The sequence below is a fragment of the Delphinapterus leucas genome, chromosome 2 (assembly GCF_059928025.1).
Source record: "Delphinapterus leucas isolate spDelLeu-1000000601 "Yukka" chromosome 2, BTC_Dleu_Yukka2, whole genome shotgun sequence".
In the NCBI taxonomy this organism is placed as follows: Eukaryota; Metazoa; Chordata; class Mammalia; order Artiodactyla; family Monodontidae; genus Delphinapterus; species Delphinapterus leucas.
Genome location: NC_143130.1, coordinates 177,379,516 through 177,396,896, shown reverse-complemented (window position 1 = coordinate 177,396,896; position 17,381 = coordinate 177,379,516). Strand labels below are relative to the sequence as shown.

At 35.0% G+C, this 17,381-nt stretch overlaps 10 non-coding genes and 2 pseudogenes across 10 annotated transcripts; all 12 read right to left on the bottom strand.

Annotated features, from left to right (window-relative positions):
• Positions 1-1,317: 1,317 nt before the first annotated feature.
• Positions 1,318-1,392, bottom strand: LOC115802998 (small nucleolar RNA SNORD113/SNORD114 family). Its single transcript, XR_004023581.1, has one exon. It is a non-coding gene; the product is annotated as a small nucleolar RNA SNORD113/SNORD114 family (small nucleolar RNA).
• An 840-nt stretch (positions 1,393-2,232) lies between these two features.
• Positions 2,233-2,304, bottom strand: LOC115802982 (small nucleolar RNA SNORD113/SNORD114 family). Its single transcript, XR_004023567.1, has one exon. It is a non-coding gene; the product is annotated as a small nucleolar RNA SNORD113/SNORD114 family (small nucleolar RNA).
• Positions 2,305-3,206: 902 nt separating this feature from the next.
• LOC115802919 (small nucleolar RNA SNORD113/SNORD114 family) lies at positions 3,207-3,280 on the bottom strand. Its single transcript, XR_004023510.1, has one exon. It is a non-coding gene; the product is annotated as a small nucleolar RNA SNORD113/SNORD114 family (small nucleolar RNA).
• A 1,076-nt stretch (positions 3,281-4,356) lies between these two features.
• LOC115802920 (small nucleolar RNA SNORD113/SNORD114 family) lies at positions 4,357-4,420 on the bottom strand (annotated as a pseudogene).
• A 1,537-nt stretch (positions 4,421-5,957) lies between these two features.
• LOC115802972 (small nucleolar RNA SNORD113/SNORD114 family) lies at positions 5,958-6,032 on the bottom strand. The gene has a single exon (XR_004023558.1). It is a non-coding gene; the product is annotated as a small nucleolar RNA SNORD113/SNORD114 family (small nucleolar RNA).
• Positions 6,033-6,938: 906 nt separating this feature from the next.
• On the bottom strand, positions 6,939-7,015 carry LOC115802989 (small nucleolar RNA SNORD113/SNORD114 family; annotated as a pseudogene).
• Positions 7,016-7,898: 883 nt separating this feature from the next.
• LOC115802926 (small nucleolar RNA SNORD113/SNORD114 family) lies at positions 7,899-7,970 on the bottom strand. Its single transcript, XR_004023515.1, has one exon. It is a non-coding gene; the product is annotated as a small nucleolar RNA SNORD113/SNORD114 family (small nucleolar RNA).
• A 907-nt stretch (positions 7,971-8,877) lies between these two features.
• On the bottom strand, positions 8,878-8,949 carry LOC115802978 (small nucleolar RNA SNORD113/SNORD114 family). The gene has a single exon (XR_004023564.1). It is a non-coding gene; the product is annotated as a small nucleolar RNA SNORD113/SNORD114 family (small nucleolar RNA).
• A 706-nt stretch (positions 8,950-9,655) lies between these two features.
• On the bottom strand, positions 9,656-9,727 carry LOC115802944 (small nucleolar RNA SNORD113/SNORD114 family). Its single transcript, XR_004023532.1, has one exon. It is a non-coding gene; the product is annotated as a small nucleolar RNA SNORD113/SNORD114 family (small nucleolar RNA).
• Positions 9,728-14,132: 4,405 nt separating this feature from the next.
• Positions 14,133-14,204, bottom strand: LOC115802931 (small nucleolar RNA SNORD113/SNORD114 family). The gene has a single exon (XR_004023520.1). It is a non-coding gene; the product is annotated as a small nucleolar RNA SNORD113/SNORD114 family (small nucleolar RNA).
• A 1,358-nt stretch (positions 14,205-15,562) lies between these two features.
• On the bottom strand, positions 15,563-15,637 carry LOC115802937 (small nucleolar RNA SNORD113/SNORD114 family). Its single transcript, XR_004023525.1, has one exon. It is a non-coding gene; the product is annotated as a small nucleolar RNA SNORD113/SNORD114 family (small nucleolar RNA).
• A 1,486-nt stretch (positions 15,638-17,123) lies between these two features.
• Positions 17,124-17,195, bottom strand: LOC115802976 (small nucleolar RNA SNORD113/SNORD114 family). The gene has a single exon (XR_004023562.1). It is a non-coding gene; the product is annotated as a small nucleolar RNA SNORD113/SNORD114 family (small nucleolar RNA).
• Positions 17,196-17,381: the final 186 nt, after the last annotated feature.

Below are 17,381 nucleotides of genomic sequence, written 5' to 3'. Positions count from 1 at the left end.
GTTTCATAAACTTCTGTATCACTGAGCTGCATTGTCCCTCTGTTATCCTATATGGAACTTTCAAATAGTACACTGTATACACACACAGAGGGAAAAAAAATCACTGAAACCAAGACAAGAAATTTGACTATTACTCACATTGGTCTCTGTGCTTCTAACATAGAGATGCAATCATTAAGGTGCATCACCATGGAATAACGCTCCATCAGCGTGAATGTGTCCATTTTGAACAATATGAAGTACAGCCAATGAGAAAAAAAAACAAATTTATTGCCATTGACTCTTGCATTCTACATTTCATTTACCCAGTCATTTAGGAATTTATAGCTTTTTTATAATGCAGACATTGTTTCTTCTTAACAGAAAGAACAACTTCAAACTTGAGATTGACTCAGAACAATAAAATCAACTCTGAATAGTTCAAGTCTATTTGATACTTGGCCAGAGAGGTGATACCCTTGAGCCATCCATTTCATAATGGACATCAATGTTGGCAATTTTTATTAATATTTCTTGCCTCATTATATATATTCCTAATTAGACAATAATTTACTGTTCTTCTTCATCTATTATCTACATATTTTTAATAGTGCTCTCATTGCTGTATTACTAATTTTTAAACTCGGTCTAAGCACTTGAACTTCTTAACATCTGTGCATAGGATGAAATAAACAAAGAAAAAGAGTATGGACTGTGTTGGGCCTCAGCGTTCCAGACCCTTATTTTTCATCATCCATGGTCATGTGTTAATCATCATTGATTCATTTGGGCCCGTGTTTAGTTCATTTATTTATATATTTGTATCAATTAAATGATGACTTCACTTATAATAATAAAATAAATATTTGAGTAACAAAAACCAAAGAACTAGCCATTGGATATCCCTGACTTGTCTCTAATACCAACATAGATTATATCATTCATTAATAAATATGAATGTTATATATTATCAATTAATCAACATAAGGTCTTATATGATATTTATCATTGGGCCATAGTTAACTTTTTGATTATATTTACTACTTTCAAAGAACACAATGAAAACACTTAAACCAACTCCCCAAACCAAGACAGGAACCCTGGCTATAGCTCACCTGGGTCTCTGTCCCATAGCAACCTGAAAAGGAGAACCTTGATCAACATGGAGGCTGAACTCACCTTGAGCTTCTATTCTGAAAAGTACCAAACAGAGAAGGTGATGACCGAGATTGAGACTTTCTCTCCATGGACCAGCAGATTTGTTTACTGATGCTTTCATTGGCTCAATTAGCATAACCAGTGAAAACGCATGAAGAGATAGACCACATTTCTTGTGTATTGGACCTGAGAGGTCCAGACACGTATTATTCGTCATCGATGACTCATGCGCTGGCATTTATCATCATCGATCCAGAAAAGATGACTTTCCCTTCATTCATTCTATATCATTTATTGGTTAATTCATTAATTCACTAATTACAACTTTAAAACAATATGATTCACAAAACACCAAGAAGTCCTTGTTATTCCTGATATGTATCTTGAGTCATTCTCAAATCAATGTATCTTTGTTATTAATTATACAACTTTTCATAAATGCTTTAATCATTGTGATTCTATTAATCACATATTTGTTACAAGGACACATTGGACTTTCTGGAATATTTTTAATTATTTTTGTTAACACAATGAAGACCCTTAACAAAACATTCAAACCAAGGAAAGAATTTGCTTATTACTCACATAGATCTCTGGGATCCTAAAACACAGATCCTATCCTAAGGCTGTCAATCAAGGAAAGGTCCTTAAATCAGGTCCACTGTGTTGCTTCTGAGGAGAAGAGGGAAGAACAGATGACAAAAATGGTTGAGGCATTCTCTCCACTGATCATTGATTGCTTTTATCTTCCATTTAATCAATCCTTAGGCAATCATTAATTTGGTGTGAATATTCATTTCTCTTAAGAAAATGAACAAGTTTGACCCTTGACCAGATTATGAACATTATGTAAGACTTTTATTCCCTTAGAAAACAGTTAACAGTCATATACCATTCACATATTTATATAATGGCCAATGCTTCACGCATTCATCTTTACTGATTTATATAATTATTTATAGATTCTCTCATTTATCCAATTACAATAATAGATGAAAATGCATGCACATAAGGAACAAATCAAGATCTCGGTATATTCCTGACATCTGTCTATAGAATACCTTCAAATAATGAAAACGGACTAGATTAATTTTATTGGGCCTCAGAGTTCCAGACACACACTCATCGTATATGACTCACACACTGCCAGTAGTCATCATTAATCCAGTACTGTATCTCTTTTTATTCATTCCTTTCCACACTATTTATTGGTCAATTCATAATTCAGTAATTATAATTTTTAAAATGGTTATTCATCGGAACCACCAAAGAGCTTAGAAATATCTAATATATATTTAGAATCATTCTCGTGTCAACATCTTTCATTAATTACTCTCATTTTTCATTTTATGAATGAATCAATATAGTACTTCATATTAATCCCATATTTCACACTGGGCTATTTGGATTTCATTGATTATATTTCACAACTTGCAATAATACAGTCAATAGCCTTAAATAAAATATTGAAACTAAGCCCAAAATTTGTCTATTACTCACATGGTCTCCACAGTCCTAACACGTGAATGCAACCAGAGCTCTCAGGACCACAGAAGAATCCTTCCACCAGCTTAAGTGCTCCCATTCTAAGGAGTACAGAGCAGAAAAGATGATAAAAATTTTCAGACCTTATCTCCATTGATCCTTGTTATCCACATTTCATTTACTCATTTAAGCATTCATGAATTTTTCATAGTGTAGTATTTTTTTCTCTTAACAAAAGAAAACCTTAAACTTGAGACTGACCCAGAACAATAATGTTGACTCTTACTTATCAGTGTCTGTATGATCCTTTCAGCAAAAGGGCAAGACACTTTTTCATTTATTGCTTAAAGGGCATGAATGTTTTCTATTTTATTAATAATATTTCTTGCCTGACCACATATGATCCTGGTGGACAATGCTTCACCTTCTTCTTTTCATCTTTTTTTTACATTTTTTCAGGGCTCAATTACTGATTTATTATTATTAATACATCTAACCCCCAAAATGGAATATGATGTTTGTATTTTCCTAACATCGACCCATGGGGTCATTTATAACAGAACATTGGCTAGATTTTGCATTGTGTGGAATCAGGGTTACAGACACATGGCATTCACCATATATGACTCCTATGCCTCCAGTCATCATCAGTGGTCCAGGAGGGGCTCTTTTCTCCAGTATCATCTACATCTGTTTATTGATTAATTCACTATTATTTAAATGACTTCCCATGCTCCCAATGCAGGGGGCCCGGGTTTGATCCCTGGTCAGGGAACTAGATACTGCATGCCACAACTAAGAGCTCACATGCTGCAACTAAAGACCCTGCATGCTGCAACTAAAGATCCTGAATGCTGCAACTAAGACCTGGCATAGCCAAATAAATAAATAAATATTTTAAAATAAATAAATAAACATAAGTCACACAAATAAATCATGAGTAAGACCCTTAAATATCCCTAACATCTATCTAAACCATCATCTCCCCTGACACTCAACTCTCTCATTAACTGAACTCAGTGTTTCATACATGGATTAATGATCATATTCCTTGACTTTGGCAAGTTTGGACTTCTACTATATTTTTTAACAATACAGTAAGTGTCTTTTTAAAAATACGGCTCAAATCCAAGACACGAACACTGACTACTACTCACATTGTTCTCCATCCTCCTAACACAGATGCAACCATAGGGCTCCTGACCATGCAAGATGCTTAAATCAGCTCAAGGGCATCCATTCTGAGGAGCACAGGGCAGAGCACATGATAAAAAACTGAGAACTAATCTCCACTGATCCTCGTTTCTGCATTTCATTTTTCAGTGGTTTAGACAATCGTTGATTTGGAGTATATTTATTTCAATTTCTCTTAAGAAAATGAACCTAAAACTTGACGCTGACCAAGAAAATGAGCAGTGATTATTACTACAATTGTCCATCTTTCTCTTAGTCAAAGATTTTTCATGTACCATTTATTCCTCTTTGGACTTCACTGTTTTCAAATTTACTAATATTGTTTCTTCTATCACCACATATGTTTATAATTGGACAATATTTCACTGCCTTCATCTTTATTTATTTATATGCTTATTTATTGCTTATTTGATTAACCCAATTATAAAATATAAAGAAAATGCACACACATAAAGACCAAAAACAAGTCCCTTGTATATATATCAGACAAGTGTCTCTAGAATCAACTCAAATAGGACAATGGACTAGATTCCATTTGCATCGGACATCAGACTGCCAGTCATCGTACACGACTCATACGCCACCAGTAGTCATCATCAATCCAATATTGTTCCTCTTTTTCTTCACTCATTTCTAGGTGGTTTATTGACTAATTCAGAAAATCAATCATAATAATTTAAAACAGTTTATTCACAAAACCCAAGAAGAGTCATGATATCCTTATTCTGTAAATAATTCATTCTCACAGCAGAGTATCTTTCTTAAAAATAATGATGCCATTTTTCATCTAAGCAGTATTCAATATATGTCACTGAGCTACAGGTGGCCTTCTTTTATTCTGTATGGAACTTTCAAATAAAACAGTGAATAAATGCACAGGAAAAAAAAATCACTGAAACTGAGACAAGAAATTTGACTATTACTCACATTGGTTCCTGTGAATCTAACACAGCGATGCAGTCATAAGGTGCATGACCATGGAATCACGGTTAATCAGCTCGAACGTGTCCATTTTCAGAAGTACAATGCACAGCCGATGTTTAAAAAAAAAGGAAAATGTATTGCGATTGATTCTTGCTTTCTAGATTTATAGTACACAAATCATGAGGAATTTATAACATTTCATAATTTAGAGAACCTTTCTATGAACAAAAAGAACCTCAAACTCTGAGAATGACACAGATCAATAAAACTGACAATCAATTCACATCTGTATGATGCTTGGTCAAAGAGGTGACACCATTGATCCGTTCATTTCCTAACGGGCATCAGTGCTGGCAATTTTCATTACTATTTCTTGGCTGACAATATATTTTCATAGGTACATAATAATTTACCTTTTCTTCTTAAGCTATTATTTATATATCTTTATTGGTTCTATTATTTATCCATTAATAATACTAAATCAAAATCTATTAACCCAAACTAAGAGCATGACTTTATATATTTCAAACATGTGTCCATAGGACGAAATCAATGTAGAAAATAGAATGTGTACACTTCTTGGCCCTCAGGCTTCCAGATACTTATGGTTCCTTGCCCATTAATGCCTCATCCTCTACCCAACTTCATCGTTGGTCCCCTTGGGTCCAATTTTAGTTCATTCATTGGTACACCTCTATCAATTAAATCATCACATTATTAATACTAATGAAAGAAAAACATGAATACCCAAAACCCAAGAACCAGACCAGCGAATATCCCTAACTTCTCTCCAAACATTATCACCATACATGAGATCTCCTTGGTTAATGAATTTCCAGGTTCTAGATTATCACTTCATCAGCATAAGCTCTCATGGTTATTTACCAACAGGCCATCATCAACCCTTTGATATATATCGATTATGTTTGAAAATACAATGAAAACACTTAAACCAATTCCCCAAACCAAGAGAGGAACACTGGCCATTACTCACCTGGGTCTCTGTCCCATAGCAACCCGAAAAGGAAAGCCTTGATCACAATGGAGGCTGAAATCACCTTGAGCTACTATTCTGAAAAGTACCAAACAGAGAAAGTGATGACCGAGATTGAGACTTTCTCTCCTTTGATCCGCAGATTTCTTGATTGATGCTTTCAGTGGCTTAATTAGCATAACCAATGAACATGCATGAAAAGAAAGACCACATTTCTTGTGTATTGGACCTCAGAGTTCGAGACACGTATTATTCATCATCGATGACTCATACGCCGGCATTTATCATCACTGATCCAGAAAAGATGAATGTCTCTTCATTCTATATTGTTAATTGATTAGTTCATTGATTCACTAATTATAATCTATAACTCTATGTGTCACAAAACCCAACAAGGCCTTGATACCACTAACATGCCTCTAGAAAGATACTCACATAATTATATCACTTTCATATTTATGATCAGTTTTTCAAATCTGCATGAATCAATATAATGCTTCATATTAATCTCTTTATTATCAATAGGATTAAAATGGCCTTCTTTAATTATACTTCAAATATTTTATTAATACAGTAAATATGTTAGACAAACCACCCAACCCAAGACTACAAATTTGATTTTGCTCACACTGGTCTCTTGGCTCCTAAAACAAAGATGCCATCCTAGGCTGGTGCTCAAGGAAGAACCTTTCTTTCAGGTCCAGTGTGTCCACTCTGAGGAGTATAAAGCAAAGCAGAAGATTAAAATGGTGGAGACACTCTCCACTCAGCCCTGCTTCCACATTCACACAAATATTTAGGCAATCATTAATTTAGTGTATGTATTAAGTCTGTTGAAAACGAACCACTTCAATCTTGCCACTGAGCCAGAATATGAAGGTTGTCTACAAATTATCCTGTCTACCTCATTCTTACCCTAAGTGGTAATGGTCATGTACCATTCATTACTAATTGAACTTCAGGGTTTCCAGGATATACTAATAACATTTCTTGTCTCACCACATACTTTGGTAATTGGAAAGTGTTTTACTCCATTCATCGTTAGTTTTAATTATATATTTATTTATAGATTCTCATATTATCCAATTATAATAAGAGAATGAAATGCATGAACACAAAGACGAAAAACAAGCCCCTCATTTATTCCTAACATTTGTCTATAGGACACCTTCTCAAGCTGAGAATGGACAAGCTTAATTTAATATTGGACCTCAGAGTTCCAGACATGTATTCATCATATACAAGTCATATTGATGATGACCAGAAATCATCATCGATCCAGTACTGTTCTTCTTTCTACATACATTTCTATTTCTTTATTGATTAAATTAAAAACTCACTAATAATTTTAGCAGTACAATTCAAAAAACCCAAGAAGACCCCTGATGTACATAGAATTATTCTCAGTGTAATACATCTCATACTAACAGTCTCAGTTTTCCATATATGCATTAATCAATATGATGGTTTGTATATCCATACTCAATACTGAGATACAGCTGCCTTCTTTATTTATATTCCACATTCCAAACAATACAGCGAATTACTTTAATAAAAAAGCAAACTGAAAAAAGAACTTCAACTATTACTCACATTAATCTTCACCCTCCTATTATACAGAAGCAACCACAGAGCTCATGTTCATGGAAGATGCTAAATGATGCATGCATTCTGGGGAGCACAGAACATGAAAGATAATAAAAATATTGAGACCTAATCACCAGTGATCCTTGTTTTCTACATTTCATTTAGTCAGTATTTAGATATTTATTAGTTTTTCTTATTCTCTCTATTTTTTGTCTTGTTAAAAGAGAAAACACGACCATTTGGCTAAAGCAGAACAATTAAACTGATGCCTACTTATGCATTTCTATCTAATCTTGGTCAAATAAGAGACCCTCACCCATTTATCTAATGGGCATCAGTGTTTTCAATGTTTATTAACCATATCTTTTGCGTCACGAAATATGTTCAATTTGGACCATGCTTCACCCTATTCTTTCCTTACATGTTAATTAATATTTGCTTAATGGTTCCATCACAGATCCATTAATACTAACAAATCTAAATCCATGAAATCAATACAAGAATATGATCTTTAAATATTCCTGACCTCTTTCCACAAAAGCAATTTCAAAGAGGGAGAGACTACTTATGTTCTGGGTTGGACCTCAGAGTTTCAGACATGTTTTCATCGTTCAGGACTCTTCCCGAAACGATCATCATCATTGGTCCACGACTGAGTCTCTTCTCTTCATTCATTTGTATATTTAATAATTGATTAAATCATTAATTAGTGGATAATAACCCCAAGAATAAGACCCTTCAATATCCCTAATTCTCAGTTTAAGAATCATTTCCCATTAAGGGTCCACCTCTTGCATTATTCAACCTCAATCCTGCCCACTATCAATTATTCAAAATAATATTTCTTCTCAGATTTATCCTTGAACTATGAGTAATTTTTGATTAATTTAATACTTTTTAATAACCCCATGAGTACCCTCAAACACATTACCTAATCCAAGAACACCAACCTTGCCTGTTATTTACCTTAGTTACTTTCTGACACAGAAGCAGCAGGACAGCTGAGCACAGCAGAAGCTGAAGTAGGGGGAACATCTGTCCTGAAGAGTAACAAGCAGACAAGGTGATAAAAATATTCAGATTTATCCATCTATTTATTTATTCTCCATTTATCCAATATTCCGCTATTCATTTGCACAGTAATTTAGTCATTTACTAAATTATGGTAATTATTTATTTGTTTTTTCCTTAATGAATCAAATGTCAAAGTGCTTACTGACTCAGTCAGTAACTAATACCTATCATTTTCTGTATCACTCTTAACCAAAGAGATAACATCTTTATATAACTTTTTACCTAAAAACGTCTTTTCAATATATATTAATGTATTTGTATATAATAGTAATTTTTGACTAACCACATATTTTTATTATTGAAAAGCCTTCATATTCATCATTGTTTAATTTACAAATCTGTACATTGACTACTTCATTGATCCAATCATAAAAATTTTTTAAATGCATGGTCATAATAACCAAAACAAATATCTTTGTATATTCCTAACCTCTGCCTATAGGATCACTTCAAACAAGACAATGGAATAGATTCCATTTGCATTGGGCCTCAGAGTTCCAGACACGTATTCATCATACACGACTCTTACGCCACGGGTAGTCATCATTGATCCAATATTGACCCTCTTTTCTACATACATTTTTATTTCTTTATTGTATAAATCACAAATTCACTGATAATTTTAGCATCACGATAATAAAAAACAAGAGCACTGATGTATATGGAATTATTCTTAGTTTAACATATGTCTCATATTAATGCTCAGTTTTCCATATATGCATTAATCAATATAATGGCTTGTAATAACATACTCAACACTGAAATGCAGCTACCTTCTTTACTCATATTCCACATTTCTTAACGATACAGTGAATTTCTTTAATAAAAAAAAAACTGAAAAAAGAACTTCAACTATTACTCACATTAATCTCCATCCTCCTATTATACAGAGGCAACCACAGACCTGGTGGCCATGGGTGATTCTAAACCATCGCTAGTGCATTCATTCTGAGTACAAAACACAGAAGATGTGTTTATAGAACTCTGGTCAAGGAGGTGACCCTCACCCATTTATTTAATGGGATTCAGAATTTTCAGTTTTTATTCACAATATCTTTTGCTTCAACAAAGGTGTTCATATGAGAAAAATACTTCACCCTATTTTTCCCTATACATCTATATTTGCTTAATGAGTCCATCACAGATCAATTACAAATAACAACTATAACTCTATAAAATCAACAAGAATATGATCTTTTGGTATTCCTGACATCTCCCTATACAATTTTAATGAAGGAAATAGACTACTTATGCTCTGTGTTGGACCTCAGAGTTTCAGACATGTTTTCATCACTAAGGACTATTCCCGGAACGATCATCATACTTCGTCCATGAATATGTCTCTGTTCTTTGTTCATTTCTATTTGTTTATTGACTGATCAAGTAATCCATTCACAAACATTTTTAAACTCTATTATCTGCAAAACCCAAAAAGAGCATGATATCCCTACTGTGTAAATAGTTCAATTTCATATCAATGAAACTCTTTTTTGAATTAGATGCTGTTTTCATTTATTTATTAATCATTTAATGTTTCATCAAATTCTCTATTTCTTATTGAGCTTGGCCATCTACTATTCTGTATGGAAATTTTGAACTTTACCCTTAATACACACAGACACACACACACACACAAACACAGAAATCAACAAAACCATGAGAAAAAATATGATTAAATATTTCTTAATAGATCTATATTGCAGTATAATTGCTTCACAATACTGTCATCTTTAGTTTCTGTTGCACAACAAAGCAAATCAGCCATATGTCCCCATATCCCCTCCCTCTTGAGCCTCCCTCCCATCCTCCCTACCCCACCCCTCTAGGTCATCGCAAAGCACCGACCTGATCTCCCTGTGCTATGCTGTTGTTTCCCACCAGCCAAATATTTTACATTCGGTAGTGTATATATGTCAATTCTACTCTCACTTCGCCCCACCTTCGCCCTCCCACCCCATGTCCAAAAGTCTATCTTCTATGTCTACCTCTTTATTCCTGCTCTGCATCTAGGTTCATCAGTACCTTTTTTCTTTTAGGTTCCATACATATGCGTTAGCATATGGTGTTTGTTTTTCTTTCTGACTTACTTCACTCTGTATGACAGACTCTAGGTCCATCCACCTCACTACAAAACTCAATTTCCTTTCTTTTTATGGCTGAGAAATATTCCATTGTTTACATGTGCCACATCTTCTTTATCCATTCATCTGTCAATGGGCATTTAGTTTGGTTCCATATCCTGGCTTTTGTAAACAGTGCTGCAATGAACATTGTGGTGTATGTCTCATTTTGAATTATGTTTTTCTCAGGGTATTTGTCCAGTAGTGGGATTGCTGGGTTGTATGGTAGTTCTATTTTTAGTTTTTTAAGGAAACTCCATACTGTTTTCCATAGTGGTTGTATCAATTTACATTCCCACCAACAGTGCAGGAGGGTTCCCTTTTCACCACACCCTTACCAGCATTTACTGTTTCTAGATTTTTTGATAATGGCCATTCTGACCAGCATGAGGTGATACCTCATTGTAGTTTTGATTTGCATCTCTCTAATAATTAGTGACGTTGAGGATCTTTTAATGTGCCTGTTGGCCATCTGTATGTCTTCCTCGGTGAAATATCTATTTAAGTCTTTGGCCCATTTTTTAACTGGATTGTTTTGGGTTTTTTTGATATTGAGTTCCATGACCTGTTGTATATTTTGGAGATTAATCCTTTGTCTGTTGTTTCATTTGCAAATATTTTCTCCCATTCTGAGGGTTGTCTTTTGTCTTGTTTATGGTTTCCTTTTCTGTGCAAAAGCTTTTAAGTTTCATTAAGTCCCATTGTTTAGTTTTGTTTTTATTTCTGTTACTCTAAGAGGTGAGTGAAAAAGATCTTGCTGTGCTTTATGTCAAAGAGTGTTTTTCCTATGTTTTCCTCTAAGAGTTTTATAGTGTCTGGTCTTACGTTTAAGTCTTTAATCCATTTGGAGTTAAGTTTTGTGTATGGTGTTCGGTAGTGTTCTAATTTCACTCTTTTACATGTAGCTGTCCAGTTTTCCAGCACCACTTACTGAAGAGGCTGTCTTTTCTCCATTGTATGTTCTTGCCTCCTTTGTTGTAAATTAGGTGCCCATATGTGTGTGGGTTTATCTCTGGGCATTCTATCCTATACCATTGATCTATATTTCTGTTTTTCTGCCAGTGCCATACTGTCCTGATTACTATAGCTTTGTGGTATAGTTTGAAGTCAGGGAGCCTCATTCCTCCAACTCCATTTTTCTTTCTCAAGATTGCTTTGGTTATTCAGGGTCTTTTGTGTTTCCATAGAAATTGTAAAATTTTTTGTTCTAATTCTGTGAAGGATGTCATTGGTAGTTTGATAGGGACTGCATTGAATCTGTAGACTGCTTTGGGTAGTATAGTCATTTTCACAATATTGATTCTTCCAACCAATTGATCGGAAGATCAACTGATCGCCTCCTTAGGAAGATTTATTCCTAGATATATTATTCTTTTTCTTGCAATGGTAAATGGGAGTGTTTTCTTAATTTTTCTTTCTGATTTTTTGTTGGTGGTGTATAGGAATGCCAGAGATTTCTGTGCATTAATTTTGTATCCTGCAACCTTACCAAATTCATTGATTAGTTCTAGTAGTTTTCTGGTGGCATCTTTAGGATTTTCTGTGTATAGTATCATGTCATCAGCAAACAGTTACAGTTTTCCTTCTTCTTTTCCAATTTGTATTACTTTTATTTCTTTTTCTTCTCTGACTGCTGTGGTTAGGACTTCCAGAACTATGTTGAATAAGAGAGGTGAGAGTGGACATCCTTGTCTTGTTCCTGATCTTAGTGGAAATGCTTTCAGTTTTTCACCATTGAGTATGATGCTTGCTGTGGGTTTGTCATATATGGCCTTTATTATGTTGAGACAGGTTCCCTCTATGCCCATTTTCTGGAGAGTTTTTATCATAAATGGGTGTTGACTTTTGTCAAAAGCTTTTCTGCATCTACTGAGATGATCATATGGGTTTTATTCCTTATTTTGTTAATGTGGTGTATCACATTGATTGATTTGCACATATTGAAGCATCCTTGCATCCCTGGAATAAACCCCACTTGATCATGGTGTATGATCCTTTTAATATGTTGTTGGGTTCTGTTTGATAGTATTTTGTTGAGGATTTTTGCATCTATGTTCATCAGTGATATTGGTCTATAATTTTCTTTTTTTGTGATATCTTTTTCTGGTTTTGGTATCAGGGTGATGGTGGCTTCGTAGATTGAATTTGGGAGTGTTTGTGCCTCTAAAATTTTCTGGAAGAGTTTGAGAAGGATGGGTGTTAGCTCTTCTCTAAATGTTTGATAGAATTCGCCTGTGAAGCCATCTGGTCCTGGGCTTTTGTTTGCTGGAAGATTTTTAATTACAGTTTCAATTTCACTACTTGTGATAGGTCTGTTTATAGTTTCTAATTCTTTCTGGCTCAGTCTTGGAAAATTGTACTTTTCCAAGAATTTCCATTTCTTCATGGTTGTCCATTTTATTGGCATATAGTTGTTTGTAGTAGTCTGTTATAATCCTTTGTATTTCTGCACTGTCTGTTGTGATTTCTCCTTTTTCATTTCTAATTTTATTGATTTGCGTCCTCTACCTTTTTTTCTTGATGAGTCTGGCTAAGGGTTTATCAATTTTGTTTATCTTCTCAAAGAACCAGCTTTTAGTTTTATTGATCGTTGCTATTGTTTTCTTCATTTCTATTCCATTTATTCCTGCTCTGATCTTTATGATTTCTTTCCTTCTACTGACTTTGGATTTTCTTTGTTCTTCTTTCTCTAGTTGTTTTAAATGTAGAGTTAGGCTGTTTATTTGAAATGTTTCTTGAGGTGAGAGTGTATTGCTCTAAATTTCCCTCTTAGAACTGCTTTTGCTGCATCCCATAGGTTTTGGGTCGTTGTGTTTTTATTGTCATTTGTTTCTATGTATTCTTTTATTTCTTCTTTGAGTTCTTCAGTGATCTTTTGGTTATTAAGTAGCACACTGTTTAGCCTCCATGTATTTGTGTTTTTTACAGTTTTTTTCCTGTAATGGATTTCCAGTCTTATAGCTTTGTGGTCAGAAAAGATGCTTGATATGATTTCAATTTTCCTAAATTTTCCAAGCCTTCATTTGTGACCCAAGATGTGATCTATCCTGGAGAATGTTCCATGTGCACTTGAGAAGAAAGTGTAATCTGTCACTTTTGGGTGGAATGTTCTATAAATATCAATTAGATCTATCTGGTCTGTTGTGTCATTTTAAAGCTTGTGTTTCCTTATTTATTTTCTGTTTGGATGATCTGTCCATTGGTGTAAGTGGGGTGCTAAAGTCCTCTACTATTATTGTGTTACTGTCAATTTCCCTTTCATGGTTGTTAGCAGTTGCCTTATGCATTGAGGTGCTCCTATGTTGGGTGCATAAATATTTATAATTGTTATATCTTCTTCTTGGATTGATCCTTTGATCATTATGTAGTGTCCCTCCATATCTCTTGTAAGAGTCTTTATTTTAAAGTCTATTTTATCTGATACAAGTATTGCTACTCCAGCTTTCTTTTGATTTCCATTTGCATGAAATATCTTTTTTCCATCCCTTCACTTTCAGTCTGTATGTGTCACTAGGTCTAAAGTGGGTCTCTTGTAGACAGCACTGGTCTCCTGGCTCCTATAAAAAGATGCCACCCAGGGCAGATGCCCAAAGAAAAATCCTTAGATTAGCTTTGAATAGGACATCAAAGTTACAGACACAAATTCAACTTTCATGACCCATAAGCCACCAGGAGTAATCAGCCATACAATGTAACTTCTGTGACCTCAAGTATTTGGGCATTGTTTATTGAATAATTCAATACATCACAAAATAATTGAAAGTGCTATTAAACACAAAACCTAAGGAGAATCATGATATCCCTATTCTGTAAATAGTTCATTCTCACAGCAATGAATCTCTTCTGTGAATTATGATGCTGCTTTTGTATTTTTTTTTCAGCTCTGTAGTAATCAACTAATGCTTGAAAAATGCAACATTTAAAACTGAGGTGCACTGGCTTTATTTTATCCTATATGGATCTTTCTAAAAATAAACTGAGTGTACACTCAGAGGAAGGAAAAAGACTGAAAGAAAGGCACGAAATTAGATTATTGATTACATGGGTTCCTGCAGTTATATGATGCATCGCCATGGAATCGATCTATTATGGCCCTTCCTTCTCTTTGCTTATTACTACATTGTTTACTGATTGAAGAAATAAATCTCTCATAAATATTGGAAAACCTATTAATCACAAAACCTAAGGGCAGTCATGATATCCCTCTTATCAAAAGAGTTCATTCTCACAGCAGTGCGTCTCTCCTGTAAACCATGATGCTGGGTTTGTGTTGATTTGTTTTGTATTGTTTTGATTTGTTTGTTTTTTCCATCCGGGCAGTAATCAATTAATGTTTCATAAAATGTAACATTTATCACTGAGCTGCATTGGCCTTACTTTTCCTGTATGTATCTCTCCAATAATACACTCAATGCACACACAGAGGGACAAAAAAACATAACGGAAACCATGACATGAAATTTATTACCCACGTGGGTTCCTGCAATCATAAGGTGCATCACCATGGAATACTGACGGCTTGCTCAGCTTGAACATGTCCATTTTAATCAGTAGAAAGCACAGTCGATGAAACAAAAAAGAGAAAGAAAAAGGAAACTGTATGGACATTGATGCTTTCTGTCCAAATTTAGAGTTCTCAATATTCACGAATTGATCACTCTTTCCTAATGCAGAGATTTTTCTTCTTCTACAATCAAAAATACCCGCAAACTTGAGAGTGCTCCAGAACAATAAAATTGAATCTTAATTATTCACATCTAAATGATGCTTGGAAACAGTTGACCTCCTAGGTCCATTTGTTATTAACGGTCCTAACTGATGGAAATATTTAGGATTGCTTCTTGCTGAACCCCATGTGTCCACAGTAGACAATAATGGACCTTTTCTTCTTAATCTACTATTTATACATTTTGAAGTGTTCTATCACTGATCGATTAATAGTATGAAATATAAATTGAGTGACGCAAAGTAGGAGCATGACTTTATATATTCCGAACATCTGTCCAAGGGAAGAAATCAGTGTAGAAAACGAAGTATGTAGCCTTTCTTGGACCTCAGGATTCCAGATACTTATAGTTCCTTGGCCATGCCTCATCCTCTACCAAACATCATCGTTGGTCCCCTTGGGTCCAATTTTAGTTCATTCATTGATACATCACTATCAATTAAATCATTACATCATTGATATTAATGAAAGAAAGATACGAAAAAACAAAACCCAAGAACAGTATACCCATGAACATCCCTAATTTCTCTCCAATCACTATAACCATACATGAGATCTCTTTCCTTAATGCATTGCCAGTATCTAGATGATCACTTCATCAGCATAAGCGCTCATGTCTTGTTTTTAAATGGGCCATATCATCAACCCTTTAATATGTATCGATGACTTCTGAGAATACAATGAAAACACTTAAATCAATTCCCCAAACCAAGACAGAAACCTTGGCCATAACTCACCTGGGTCTCTGTCCTATAGCAACCTGAGAAGGAGAACATTGATCACAGTGGAGGCTGAAATCACCTTGTGCTTCTATTCTGAAAAGTACCAAACAGAGAAGGTGTCGACTGAGATTGAGACTTTCTCTCCATGGATAGGCAGATTTGTTGACTGATTCTTTCTTTGGCTCAATTAGCAAAACCAATGAAAAAGCATGAAGAGAAAGATCACATTTCTTTTGTATTGGACCTCAGAGTTCCAGACACTTATTATTCATAATCAGAAAAGATGACTTTCTCTTCATTCTATATGTTTCACTGATGCATGCGTTAATTCACTAATGCCAGTTATGACCCTCTAGGGTTCGCAAAACTCAGTGAGGCCTTGATATCGCTCACCTGTCTCTAGAACCATTCTCACATCATCATATCTCTCTCATATTTATTATCTGGTTTTTGCTTCACAAGAGTTCCTGTTTATCAATGGGATAAAGATGCCCTCCTTTAATTTCCTTTCATCCATTTGGTTAGCATAGTCATTACTTTTAGCGAAAGCGCCCACCCCCAGACTAGGAACTAGATGATGCTCACACAGGTCTCCTGGCTCCTACGACCATGATGCCATCCTAGGCTGGCCCTCGAGGACGAATCCTCGTTTCTGGTCCAGTGCATCCACTCTGAGGAGTATAAAGCGAAGCAGATTATAAAAATGGTGGAGACACTCTCCACTCATCCTTGCTTCCACATTCACATCATTACTTAGGCTATCCCTAACATAGCAGGTATGTGAGATCTGTTGAAAAGGAACAACTTCAATCTTGCCTCTGTGCCAGAATATGAAGGCTGTCTACCACTTCCCCTGGTCCCCTTCTCCTTACCCTAAGTGGTAACAGTCATGTCCCATGGCTTTAAAATTGAAATCCAGGCTTTCCTTGACATATTAATGGTATATCTTGTTTCCACCCATATATCCATGAATAGAAATTGTTTTCCGTCATTTTTCTTTATTTTAACTCATATATTTATGAAGAGGGCCTCAGTTTTTCATTTGCACGAACAAAATGAAAAGGCATGAACACAAAGACTGCAAAGGAGCCCCTCATTCATTCCTGACCTCAGCCCCTAGGGTCACTTCCAATAGGACAATGGACTAGATTCCATTTGCATCGGACCTCAGAGCTCCAGACACGTATTCATCGTACACGACTCGTACGCCACCAGTAGTCATCATCAATCCAATAGTGTCCCTCCTTCTCTTCATGTATTTCTACATTGTGTACTGATTAAGGCAATAAATCTCTCATAAATACTGAAAAGCCTATTAACCACAAAACCCAAGGGCAGTCATGATTTCCCTCCTCTCTCCATAGTTCATTCTCACAGCAGTGTGTCTCTCCTATAAATCATGATGCTGATTTTGTGTT